Source organism: Macrobrachium rosenbergii, chromosome 54, assembly GCF_040412425.1.
Source record: "Macrobrachium rosenbergii isolate ZJJX-2024 chromosome 54, ASM4041242v1, whole genome shotgun sequence".
NCBI lineage: Eukaryota > Metazoa > Arthropoda > Malacostraca > Decapoda > Palaemonidae > Macrobrachium > Macrobrachium rosenbergii.
In genome coordinates this window covers 1,548,028-1,560,724 of record NC_089794.1, presented here as the reverse complement: position 1 = coordinate 1,560,724, position 12,697 = coordinate 1,548,028, and the positions used below count along the sequence as shown (strand labels likewise).

The following is a 12,697-nucleotide window of genomic DNA, read 5'->3' as shown; positions in this document are numbered from 1 at the left end:
CAGTGTAGTTCAACACACTACATTGTTGGAAGGTCAGACGGCTGGCTTCAATCCTTCTCCCGTAGTCGAGACAATCCCCCGACTACGACAGAAAGAGTAGATATTATCATTCATCCGCAGCCCAATAGCGTTTTTCAAACTACCGATGATGTCAGCCAATGGGAACGCTGGAATGAATGACATTCCCAGGTTGCGAAGATCCGTTAGGATCGAGCTTCGCCGCAGAAATTTGGTTTGAAGTTCGCTGACTGCAACCAATCAGAATTCGCCATCCATGACCCCCCCCCGCGGAAGCCCGTATAAATTCAGAAGGACCTATGCATCTGCCAGTCTTTTTATTAATATTCATGGCCCCTACACAGCATATTAGAATACATACATAACATCAAAGAATGTATTAAAATAGAAGCAAAGGAACTCATAAATTGACTTGGGAGATATCACTAATAAATGATGAATCTTAGAGACCCAGAAAAGTTCTGAAAATGATCAAAAGGCTTGGGATCAGATTCGGAACCAATAGCCTACATACTACAGGGAGTAACTTTTCTAATCCCAAGACCAAGAGCCCATTTTCAGAGAATTCTGGTCTAATATCTTCAGGATAAACCCTTGGGAGAATTTGTTTGACCTGCAACATGAACAGTTATGATTGCAGCACTTCTGTCATGATGAACACATAATACCACATGATTTAGTTGGAACTCAATAGATTAGATGTTGAAGATCAGTTTATTAAACCAATACAACTGCAAGATATAATCAAAATAATTAATAATTTTAAAAACAAAGCACCTGGTCATTCTAGGAGTAAACAAAATCAAGCATCTTCCAATCTCCATGTTGACTTTTTAAGAGTCATCTTCTTCAATGAAACCATAAGTATGGGCTACTGTCAGACATTTTCAAGAAAGCACCATCCCTTTGTAAAGATCTAACTACTGTTCCCACTATACCAATTTCCCTTCTGTGAAATACCTGGTAAGATCCTGAAAAAATCATTCAAATAAGGCTTAACAGCCCGAAGACAATCTACTAACCAATGATAATCATGGGGCTTACTCGGCAAAGGAACTCAGTTTGCATTAACCAGATTATATGAGTTCAGCAGTCAAGAAAAGCTTAAGATGGCTGCAACCTATCTCAAGGGACGTCAGTCGGGCCTTCGATAAGTATGGCATGAAGGTTTAAAATATAAAATATTGGAGGCACACCAAGCGACTTAGCAACCAGATTCACAGTGCAACTTTCTTGACAACCGGGTGGCAAGAATAAAAATTAGCATTCTCATTGGTCCAGAGTTCCAGTTACAACTAGGGTTCTCAGTAGCATTCTCTCCCCATCACTCTCAACTTTTACATTAAAGATACCCCTCCTCCATCTCAAGGTTGCCTTCAAATTATATTTGCGGATGATCAGCCACAAGTCATAACATATCCTACAAATGCTAAAATGTATGCTACAAAGAAACATCAGAGAAAGACAGAAAATTAAATAACTACGAAAAGAAATGGAAGATAACAACTAATATGAACAAATTCCAGATCCCTCTCCACTTCTGCTCGTCGTCCCAGGGATATTATAGTCACCAATAGACACCCATATAACCAACAAGTCACAATTTTGGGTGCAATTCCAAAAATCTGGCATTCTTTCCCATGTACAGGCGAATAGCTACTGGTAAGGAAAACGGTCAGTAGATTAAAGATCCAAAGGACTGTCCACAAAAACCCAACTTAAACTATATAAATCACTAGCTGTACACAGTTGAATACCAGCCATCATATTTGGTGCACTGAGTAAACAGCACTTGCAAAATGCAAGCAGTGCAGAATAGCCTCTGAGGTAAGCATAGGGAAAGTCCCCTACTACAACACAATAAGGAGTTGCATGATCACTCCAAATTGTATTCTGAATGTCAGGTTCCATAAGTAGAAAACTTGGGACAAAATTAAGTTTAGAAGACGAAAACTTATTCACAACCACTAGAGATCTCACCTCAGCCAAGTCAGAGATCACTACTGCGGAGTAGACTTGAACCTAAGGTCAATTGTGACTCCCAGACCTATATATAAATACTGGGATTAAAAAAAAAAAAAAAAAAAAAAAAAAAAAAAAAAAAAAAAATTATAATTATAATAATGATAATCATAAATTAATTAATTACTTACAAGATTAATAATAATAATAATAATAACAATAATATTAACACACAATAGTATAAATCAATAATTTGCAAATCATTAAATATACATAATTGTTTGTACATCTCAATCTTACTAACTTTTAATATCAAAGCCAGTTTCTGGCGATGAACCAACAAACCATATTCCGAGCCTTTCTTCTCTGTCTGGTCCTTGCATGGTGACTAAATCATAAATCTAACTTCGCAAGAGTGGTCTGCCCTCACTTTCTCTCTTCTACTTTACTTCACTTTCCCTCCCTTTTCCTTCCCTTCCCATCCCGAGTATCCGCTGTCAGGCTTAACTGGATTGTAACCAGGGCAATTTCTTCCTTCTCCCCTATTCTCACTCTCTATCCTTATCCTAGTCCTAATCTGCCAGTCCCTCTACTAGCTCCTGCTGGAGAATGACAGAAGAGTTCGTCGAAACGCGTCGCGGCAACAATTAGAGAGAATGAACTACAGAATATATAAGTTGAAGAATCCAGATTTTGACTTTCCCCCATGAAATGACAAAATATAGGCGAGCTGTTAGCACGCACCTCCACCGAAGAGTAGTCCGCAATAAGGAAAATAGAAAAAGTCTTCTACAAAATAAATGCAGCTGAAGCAGCAATAATATTCAATAGAACCTGTTTAAAAGAAGGTCTATACAAATTAATAATAATAATAATAATAATAATACACACACAATAATAATAATAATAATTATTATTATTATTATTATTATTAATTTTGGAACTGCAAGCAGAAAGGAAATATAATTTCTTTTGTTAACATGCATACACTTAATGAATGACATGAAAGGACAGAACATAAAATTCATTAGAATAGTTATATTTTAAATTCTGAAACAACTTTTACACTCAAATGAAAGCATGCAACTGAGAAATATGGAATATCTATAGGTCATAAAGACTTGCCAATTTTTAACTTTCTACTTTATTTTCTAAGAGCTATTCAAATAATGAAGACAGTTTGTATTAAGACAAACCTGACATTTAGTTTTTACAAGGACCTTTTCACAATTACATGCAACCTGACGGTATTAACCAATCTCTGTTAATTTTCGTGATAACTGACATCAGAGAACATGTGAATATTAAGTCAAACCTCACTCTTTACTGTTATTAGTTCAATCTGATCTTGATTTTGGCTATTAGAGAAAAAGAAATTATGATCTTATATGAATCCATGCAAACCTTCATATGGTCCTTTAATGAATTAACAAAAGCAGAGTTAGTCGTGCAAGTAACGACCGGAATTCTAAATCCCGAATCTGATCTACAGCATACCACCTACAGGAACTTCAAAACGTCAAGAACCTTATATGAATTCTCTCCACAAGTCGAATGGACTTGATAAGCTCAAGTGTTAATCTTCCAAATATCTAGAGAATGTTCAACGAGCTCTGAAACATTTGAGTTCAAAGCTTGGAATGAAGCCAGGAGAGAGGTGCAAATAATGAGCAGGAAGACAAGTACTGCTGGTTTATTGATTGTTGCTTTAGATTTAGCCAGTCTTGTGCTGCACGGGCTCTTGTTCCTCGGCAGCCCGTATAGCGCATTGATTGTTGTTGTTGTTTTAGATTTAGCTGTCTTGTGCCAGCACGGGCTCTGTCTCTGTGAGCAGCCTGCAATAGTTTACTGATTGTTGTTGTTGTTTTAGATTTAGCTGGTCTTGTGCCAGCACGGGCTCTTGCCCTAGAGCAACCTGCAGCTTCTACTGATGAAGGACCTGCTTATAGTGGCATGCGGACGTTCGCGTATAATGCAGATCGTGGGTACAAAATTCTACAGGTGACCTGAGGTCAAACTATTTCACAAACAGGACAAGATATACAGAAAACATAATGATTAACAATGACTGGTTAGACATAAAAATACTCTGTCTCATATATGTGGTGCAAGGTCAAATGAACAGATAATAAATATACAATTCATAATGATAATAATAATATTGTGTCCGTCCGACCCTAGGTCGCACGTGAAGGCACTGCAGAAAAACGGATGTTCATACAGAACCCTGTTGAGTGTGTCATTTAAAAATAGTACCAGAATACGACATAAAAACTATCAGAAGATACTTAGCTCGTAAATGTACAATATTATTCTTCAGAGGAAATATATTCGTAAACACTATTACCAATAAACATATTTTATTACTTCACAGCATCATTATAATTAGATAATAAATCTGTTTCACCACTGAGGCTCAATGTATTAATTTTATTCAAAAGGGTACCGTCACATATGCCCTATTCTTATGACAAACCTCACAGTTCCCACCGCCGCCACCATATGTCATAGGTAGTTTGTGGAGCAAAGTTCCTGCAATGAGAAAGATCTTCCATTTCAGACCTTTATTACGATAATATAGTATGAGGTGCCTACGAGCATTCTCTCAGGCAGTCTCCCCATGAATCTCCCGCGTTTCCTTTCTCATTTTACGTATTTCACACAAACACTAGGCACACTGGCAATCACTCCAGTTTTTCACAGCTGTCAAAGGACAGCTGTATTATATACAACTATGTGCCAACTATGCTACATAACAAACTCAGTGGATTAGAAATAGATAGTACCTCGATTAATCTCAGTATTTATAAAACAACAGCACAACACCAAATAATCTGAACATGAGTTGGACGTATCATGAGGGTGAGAGGTGGCAATACAAAGAATTGACAACCTCAGATTCCTTAAGATTTAGTAACAACGCAAGTAAGTGTCAACGTTGTCAAGCACAAGTAGTCTTAGGCCAAAGAATGTCATTACAGTTCACAAATTCCTTTCATCTTTGTAATACAACGCTTAATCTATGTTATTCAGTCCTTTCTTTTATTATATATATATATATATATATATATATAGTGTGTTATATATATATATATATATATATATATATATACTGTATATATCTATATCAATGGGGAGGTGATATAAAGACTTGTTAAAAGGGTCAATTTATTCCGACGTTTCGTAATGGCTTCATTACATTTTCGAGGGCTGTACAAAATAAATAACATAAATTACAAAAAGGCTATAAATAAAAGAATAAATAAAAAATAGAAGGGACAATTAAAAAGCGACAACATAAAAACAAACAAAATCTCTAAAATATACAATATAAAAATATAAAGTGGGGCAGATATGGACCAACCTATTCAGTGGCAATGTTAAAACTGGAACAGAAACGAAAGACTAAGAGGTACAGACGGCAGAGGTTTGGCTTAACAAGGGGACGAGTCGTTTAATCATTAATGATTCCAAATGGTCAATTCATGGCTGCTAGAGGCTCGCCCTAAAACAGAAAAAATCCTTATTTTCAATTGGAAGTTTTACACATTTTGTGAGTGATTTCGATATTCGAAACTCTGGGTTTGTAATTTTACTGCCTGTCCTATAGCTTACCTACTTCCTTCAGAAGCCTCCTGGTGGATCCAATATAAGTTCCTAAATTACATTTAGGACACGTATAGCTATACACACACCCGGAGGACATATAAGGGCACAAACGATCTTTGTATTTAAATAAAGACCCGATGGTGAGAGGAATTAACAGGTATCAAGTGGACCTTAATGGCTCCAAACTTACTTTGGATCTGTTGTGAAAAGTTTAAAAAAGTGTTATCAAATAAAATGGAAATTTAGCATAAAATTCAATTTAGCACACTGTAAATTGTAGGTCTGATATAGTTGACTTGTCTATAGCGTCTACTATCTTAAAGACCAGTTCAGACGGGAAGCAGTTTTCCTTAAAATATTTACATAAAAAGACGATCTCATCTTGGAATAGGCACCAATCAGAGGTTAGCGTTAGAGCCCTGTGGAGGAGAGTAAAAACAGAATTAATTTTAAATTAAAAAGAACAAAACTATAAAATTTCTAACCCCAAGCCCGTAAATGTTCTGTTTCTAAAATCAGGTGTTAAAAATATTGTTTTGTCTAAGAACTAGATCGTCTAAAAAGAAAGCAGATTCGTTTTCTTTTCTAGGGTAAACTTAATATTATGGATGTTGTAAATTTAGAAAATCAAGGGAAGGAATCAGCATCAAATTATGTTCAAAAAAGGGCAAAGGTATCATCAAGCATAAAAAGGGGGCGGCAGGCAGGGACAGCCATCTAAGAAGTGCGCCTCCAGGAGCACATGAAAATGTTGGCAAAAGTAGGACGAGAGGACTCTACTGCCATGCCGCTTCAACCTGCTTGTATAACTTACTGTTAGTGGTAATAAAAGCTGTCCAGCACAGCCAGGCTTAAAAGATTTTTAAAAACGAACGGTTAAAACCACTCAAAAACTGTGTCGGGTTCAGAAAAAGCTTATTTAAAATGATATTAATAGTTTCTTCACATTGGTAAATAAGGATTCTACGTCAAAGCTGGTCATGAACAGGTCTGAATCTGTAATAAAATCTTTCTTTAAATTGACTGAATTTTTTAGTGAAATTATTTGTAGTTAAAGGCTCACAAGGGAACCAGAAATTTAGCCAGTTTGTAATTAGGGGCGTTGTATGATGCAAGCGATAGCCTAAAGGAGAATTTTGTTTATGAATCTTTGCAGCTCCATAGAGCAGGGTTTTCAACCTTTTTCCCTACGTACCCTTGGGTATTTTTAATGTCAAGAATGCACCCTCACTTTGTATAAAGTAGAAAAAACAAACAAACGTGCAGAAAAACATCTATTGTGTATATTTGCAAGTACTATTTCGAAGGGGAAGTAAGTACACAACTCTCCTGACATAACCAATAATATTGTAAACACAAAGAATTCCATAAAATAAAGAAAATTGTTTGTAATTATTTACCCTGTGGCTATGCAGTCAGTGGCGGCCAAAGCCTAACCTTAACGACCCACGGGAGTAAGTGTAAATTTCATCCGATCTCTTTATGTACCCCCTGGGGTACGCGTACCCCAGGTTGAAAACCCCTGCTATAGAGGGGATACTGTAAGAGGAGCTCAGACAACAATTTTGATAAGTTTCATTATTATTTTCACTTTCAGAGTTCTCAGGAAACGGTTAATTTTATCTTCCGTTTTGAAAATGTTGGAATAATCGGGAGATCCAATCATTTAGAATTTGGAGGAATCATTAAGAATGACTTCATTTCGTAATATAATCGTTTATTCAACAACACAACCCCTTTGACTTTATCTATCGCATTATATATCTTCTTTCAGACAGTTCCTTTTAGAATTTCAAACGGTCTTTTAAAAACGGGGTCCATTGTCTTAGTTTTCGAAAGTGTGATGTGACAGATCAAATAAGCGGATTCTGTAGATCACCAAGGACATCAAAAGGCAGCGATTTAAGTCTGTGAAAAATAGATTCTAACGGCAAAAAACTTAATAAAGTTAGTTTAAAGAATAGGCAGAATCCAAACCCAGAGAAAGGGAGAAATTCTTCCCTTAGATAATACATAGTTGGAAAAGTTAAAACAGAGGTTTTGTATGGAATTTGGGAATAGAAATGCTCAAGTCTTCTTTTAGCTTCTTGTTATGACGTGCTTGTACATTGTCAATAAAATCCTGTATTGTTTTGTTAAAAGGGTCTTAAAAATAGTGCTATCTATAAGAGAGAGATTAGAGACAAACCTGACCGGGCATCTGTTAACGACACTAAATGTTTATCATCAATCCTTGCTCTGCGTTATTCAAATGTTGAGTTTACCTCAAAAGAAAACGAAAATCAGCTTTCTTTTTTAGACGTCCTAGTTCTTAGACAAAACATCATTTTTAACATCAACACTTTAGAACAGAACATTTACATTTAAATAACTTTTATAGTTTGTTCTCTTTTTTAACTTTAAAATTAATTGCTTTACTCCACAGCTCTAACGGCTAACTTCGATTGGTGCCTATTCCAAGATGAGATCGCCTTTGCGTAAATATTTTAAGGAAAACTGCTTCCCGTCTGAATCCGGTCTCAAGAGGCTTGAAACGCTTCTAGACAAGTACTCAGACCTACAATTTACAGTGTTCCTAAATTGAACTATACAATTTCCATTTTTATTTGATAACACTTTAGAAAAACTTTTCACAACAGATCCAAAGTAAGTTTGGAGCCACATGTCCACTTGATACCTGTTGATTCCTTCTCACCATCAATCTTCTTTTATTTAAATACAAAGATCGTTTGCAGTTCTATATGTCCTCCGGGTGTGTGTATACATACGTGTCCTAAATGTAATTTAGAACTTATATTGGATCCAACCATGAGAGCTTAACATAGACCTCATCGGAGTAAGCTTACAGGACAGGCAGTAAAATTACAAACCCAGAGTTTTTTGAATATCAGAAATCACTCTAAAATGTGTAAACTTCACCTGAAAAATAAGGATTTTTCTCTGTTTTAGGCGAGCCTCAAGCAGCCATGGAATTGGTCATTTGAACTACAATGATTAAACGACTCGTCCCTCTTTGTTAAACAGCTAAACCTCTGCCAGCACACTGTACCTCTCTTAGTCTTCGTTTTCGTTCAGTTTTAACATTGCCACTGAATAGGTTGGTCCATATCTGCTTACTTTTTATATTTTTTTATATTGTATATTTTTTAGAGAGATTTTGTTTTGTTTTTTATGTTGTCCTTTTTAATTGTCCCTTCTATTTTTTTATTTTTTTTTAATTTGTAATCCAGTGTGCTTAATTTTTTAAACTTAAATTTATAGCCTTTTGTAATTTATGATATTTATTTTGTACAGCCTCGGAAAATGTAATGAAGCCACACAAATGTTTGGGAATAAATTGACTCATTTAACAAGTCTTTATATCCGCCTCCCCATTGATGTATATCTGTCAGCCACTGCTGTTTGAGATACAGTATATATATATATATATATATATATATATATATATATATATATATATATATATTATATATATATATATATATATATATATATATAGTATTATATATATATATATATATATATATATATATATATATATATACATATATATACATATATATATATTATTATATATATATATATATATATATTATATATATATATATATATATATATATATATATATTATTATATATATATATATATATATATATATATATATATATAAAGGTTATTTTGTTGGTTTTGTTGTTCCCCTTTTCCCGTCGTTGTCTCGGTTTCTGCCAGTCTTTCCTGAACCATTTTGTACTGATGAGGAACTATTTAATCCAAGCTTGGATTCATATATAATACGTATTAATATATATATATATATGTATATATATTATCTATATATATATATATATGTTCAAGAGTTTAACAGCGTGTCTAGCTTCACGTAGTAATTCTTAATGTAAAGAACAAATGGTTTGTATGCTGTGTCGTAACAATTTGGTGTTACTTGGGGAGTCAAAGGGGTCCAAGCTCCTGGTCAAGTCAGGGGACGGCACCTTATGTTAAATTAAGAAGATAAGTTCCAGTAAGATCAGGGCACGGCACCCTATGTCAGATTAGAAAGGTAAGTTCTGGTAAGGTCAGGGCACACCACTCAGTAAAACTTTACAATAGCCTAGCTGCGTGGCCTCGGCCAGGTCAGGGCACGTCGCCCTAAGTTAGGTTAGGCAGGTAAGATCTGGTTAGGTCAGGACCTGGCATTATAGGAAAGGTTAGGTCTAATTATGTACAATCACTAAAAAAGTTTTGCAACATACTTCAAAACTTTTGGACAACAACTTATAATAGCGACATCTGGCGCTGTTGGCAACTCAGTTGTAGCGCAGCGTGAAACAACTGAACACCAGTGGTGGGTCGGAGAAATTACCTGCAGTTTCCCTTAAACAGGGCTTTTTCTGATACTGCTTACTGTTGTCATATTTTACTTAATTAAAGGATGTTACTATAATACTTCAGAGGTCATCACTGTTCTTATGTTTTAATATTTTCATCTCCAACTGCCATCACTATCGTTGTTTATCTCCTTCATATGTGTGAACTTTGTAGGCATAGGCCTACGACTGTTACAAAGTTGAACTGTTAGTCTTATTAACATCAACAAATATGACTTTTGTAAAGATTTGCTTCACATTATTATTAATTAAATTTTTGAATGACTAATCCTATGTATATTGTGAACTAGTGAAACTTAATATAAAATATACTGAACTAGACTAACAGATTTCACGTCTATTTTTGTAATACATAGAATATAATCATACATACACAGACATACATACATACACAAACACACACACACACACACACACACATACACATATATATATATATATATATATATATATATATATATATATATATATATATATATATATATATATATATATATATATATATTTATCATGTAATTTCTTATTTCTTTCATTGCTACTTAGGCCTATCATTTTGATGCCTCTTATGAAGTTAACTGAATATATAACGCCTATTTTTGTATTTCTTATTATCTAAGTTTCTAAAAATTAAAATTAGCTAGAAGTTCAACATTAATTTAGTTAATGCTAAATGCCAGCAGTGAAGAAGACTACCATGCTCATCAGTGGAGAATGTCTCCTCCTCATCATAAAAAGATGACTCGTACAGAAATCATCGGCCACTGGATTTATATTATAACGCAAACCCTAGCCTCTATTCTTTGTGTTTCGCTGATATGAAGTGTTTCTTGGCAGGAGTATGATGAAATAATATCTTGGTCTCATGTAGCCTGTTGGGATGGTTTTGAGCAGCAACTTGAAGGGAGAGCGTAATGTTCTCTCTTTATAGCAACACCGGTTGTCACGGGGAGTTAGGAGGGAGCTCCTTAAGTGATCATCCGATGATGATCTTTAACGTAGTCGCAACAATGGGGTTGTCCTCCAGTTTTTACAATGAATTTATCATGTTTCCTCGTTCTCCCTGTTGTTGTATCCTCTATACATGGTTGTTTTATTTCGCTAAGCTGCCGAGCAATATCTACAATAAAAAACATTAGTCTTATGCAAGCTAATGATTGTGTATGTCCGGCTTAGTCAAGTTGCCCATCTTATCGGTGCAATGTGAGTGGAGACAGTTTTTAAAGTCTTTCTCCTGATTTTGAATGTGGAGTCACAACGATAACATACGACGTTATGAGATTTTTTTCTTTTTCTTTTTGACAACGATAATGGTTGAATTCTTTCTTTCTTTATTTATATATAATTTCATTGATGGTTATTCAATATTATTTTATTAGTCAATAAGCTTTTATCTGGATTCGAAATATAGTTTCTTCTTTGACTCTTTTGCCCAATCATCTGAAGTGAAATTTTTCAAAATGTTTCGTCATTTTTTGTAATATGAATTTTTCACTTGCCATTCTTTTATATTGTTAACCGTATGATTAATAACCAAAGTCGCTATAAGAAAAATACATTTCCTTGTAAATATCAAAAGAACAAATTACTGTTAGGTGAACGCAAACTTCTGGAACATGTTGCAAAACATTTTTGAATGACTGTACAAGGAACCTGTCCCGGGCACATATTCCCCAACTCTTTTATGGTTCGGCCAGACAAGTGGGCACCTTGGTTTATTTTTGCCATGCCTCTAGGTTAGGTTAGGTTAGGATAGTTCAGGGATAATGTTTATGTAGTTTGGGCGTGGTAAACATATTGAGATTATTTTCAAGAAGATTCTATGATTATTTTTAAGTGATAAGATAGCTCTCACTTTCTTCAGGAACTAAGGTCGAACCATAAACAGTTGGGGGAATGTTATGTAGTTTTCAGACAACCAAGGCGGGAATCAGGCTGCACAACCATCGTTGTGTTACCTAGAAATTTAGTCCCGCCAAACTGTTTCCAACATTCAACATTGGCCTACTTAGGGAGGTCAAGGTTAGGAAGGTCAGGTCTGCAAAAGGAATTCCAGGAAAGGTTAGGATAGGCACTTTCATGGAGGGACCTCTCAAGCCTGGAATAATCCCGTCTTCTCCCTGGACTAGCCTACTCTACTCTGCTCTGCTCTGCTCTGCTCTGCATCCGTACCGTCAATTCTACCGACCAGATTTAGCCTAGTAGGTAGGCCTCAGACCTGTTGGGGTCAAGTTTGGGGGCCTTTTTCTATTTCCCTTTCTTTGGCCAAGTAAACTTAAGATACATCATGCAATTGTTCTTGTGAGATTTTCATCCTTAAGCATTATAATGATTGTGATGAATATTGCTCACAGGCACGAACCTCCAATTCAGCCGATTGCCTGGCTGCCCAGATTGTCAGGAGTAGTAGTAGTATCAGTTGAATTTAACTTTGAAATGGCTCTCTTACTCGCATATTTCATCCTTGTATGTGCCTGTAGTACCAGTCTACCAGATATTTTATATGAATTCCTTCCCATTTTCCTTTTGACTTCTGCGAATAGTAAGAAGTTAGTTAACAATTCATCTGTATCTTCTTGATATGGCCTCTTCCTAATGTTATCATATGCTAGGCAATAAAGTAAGAAATGTTCCAAGTTTCAATTATTTCTTCACAACATAGCCTATTTTTCTTTCTTTTTTTGATCTTCCCATTTTAATTTTTTCCTGGCATTTAGTTTTAG

The 12,697-nt window shown here is 35.2% G+C and overlaps 1 protein-coding gene across 4 annotated transcripts in view; it reads right to left on the bottom strand.

Annotated features, from left to right (window-relative positions):
- The window catches only part of AlkB (alpha-ketoglutarate-dependent dioxygenase AlkB), a 314,842-nt gene extending 302,374 nt beyond the window's left edge, over positions 1-12,468 (bottom strand). For 3 of the 4 annotated variants that reach the window (XM_067097311.1, XM_067097313.1, XM_067097314.1), the window contains exon 1: positions 12,337-12,468. The gene's annotated coding sequence lies outside the window, so the exon portion shown is untranslated. Of the gene's footprint in view, positions 1-12,326 lie in introns of all 4 variants that reach the window. The other variant, XM_067097312.1, reaches the window with a different exon arrangement.
- Positions 12,469-12,697: the final 229 nt, after the last annotated feature.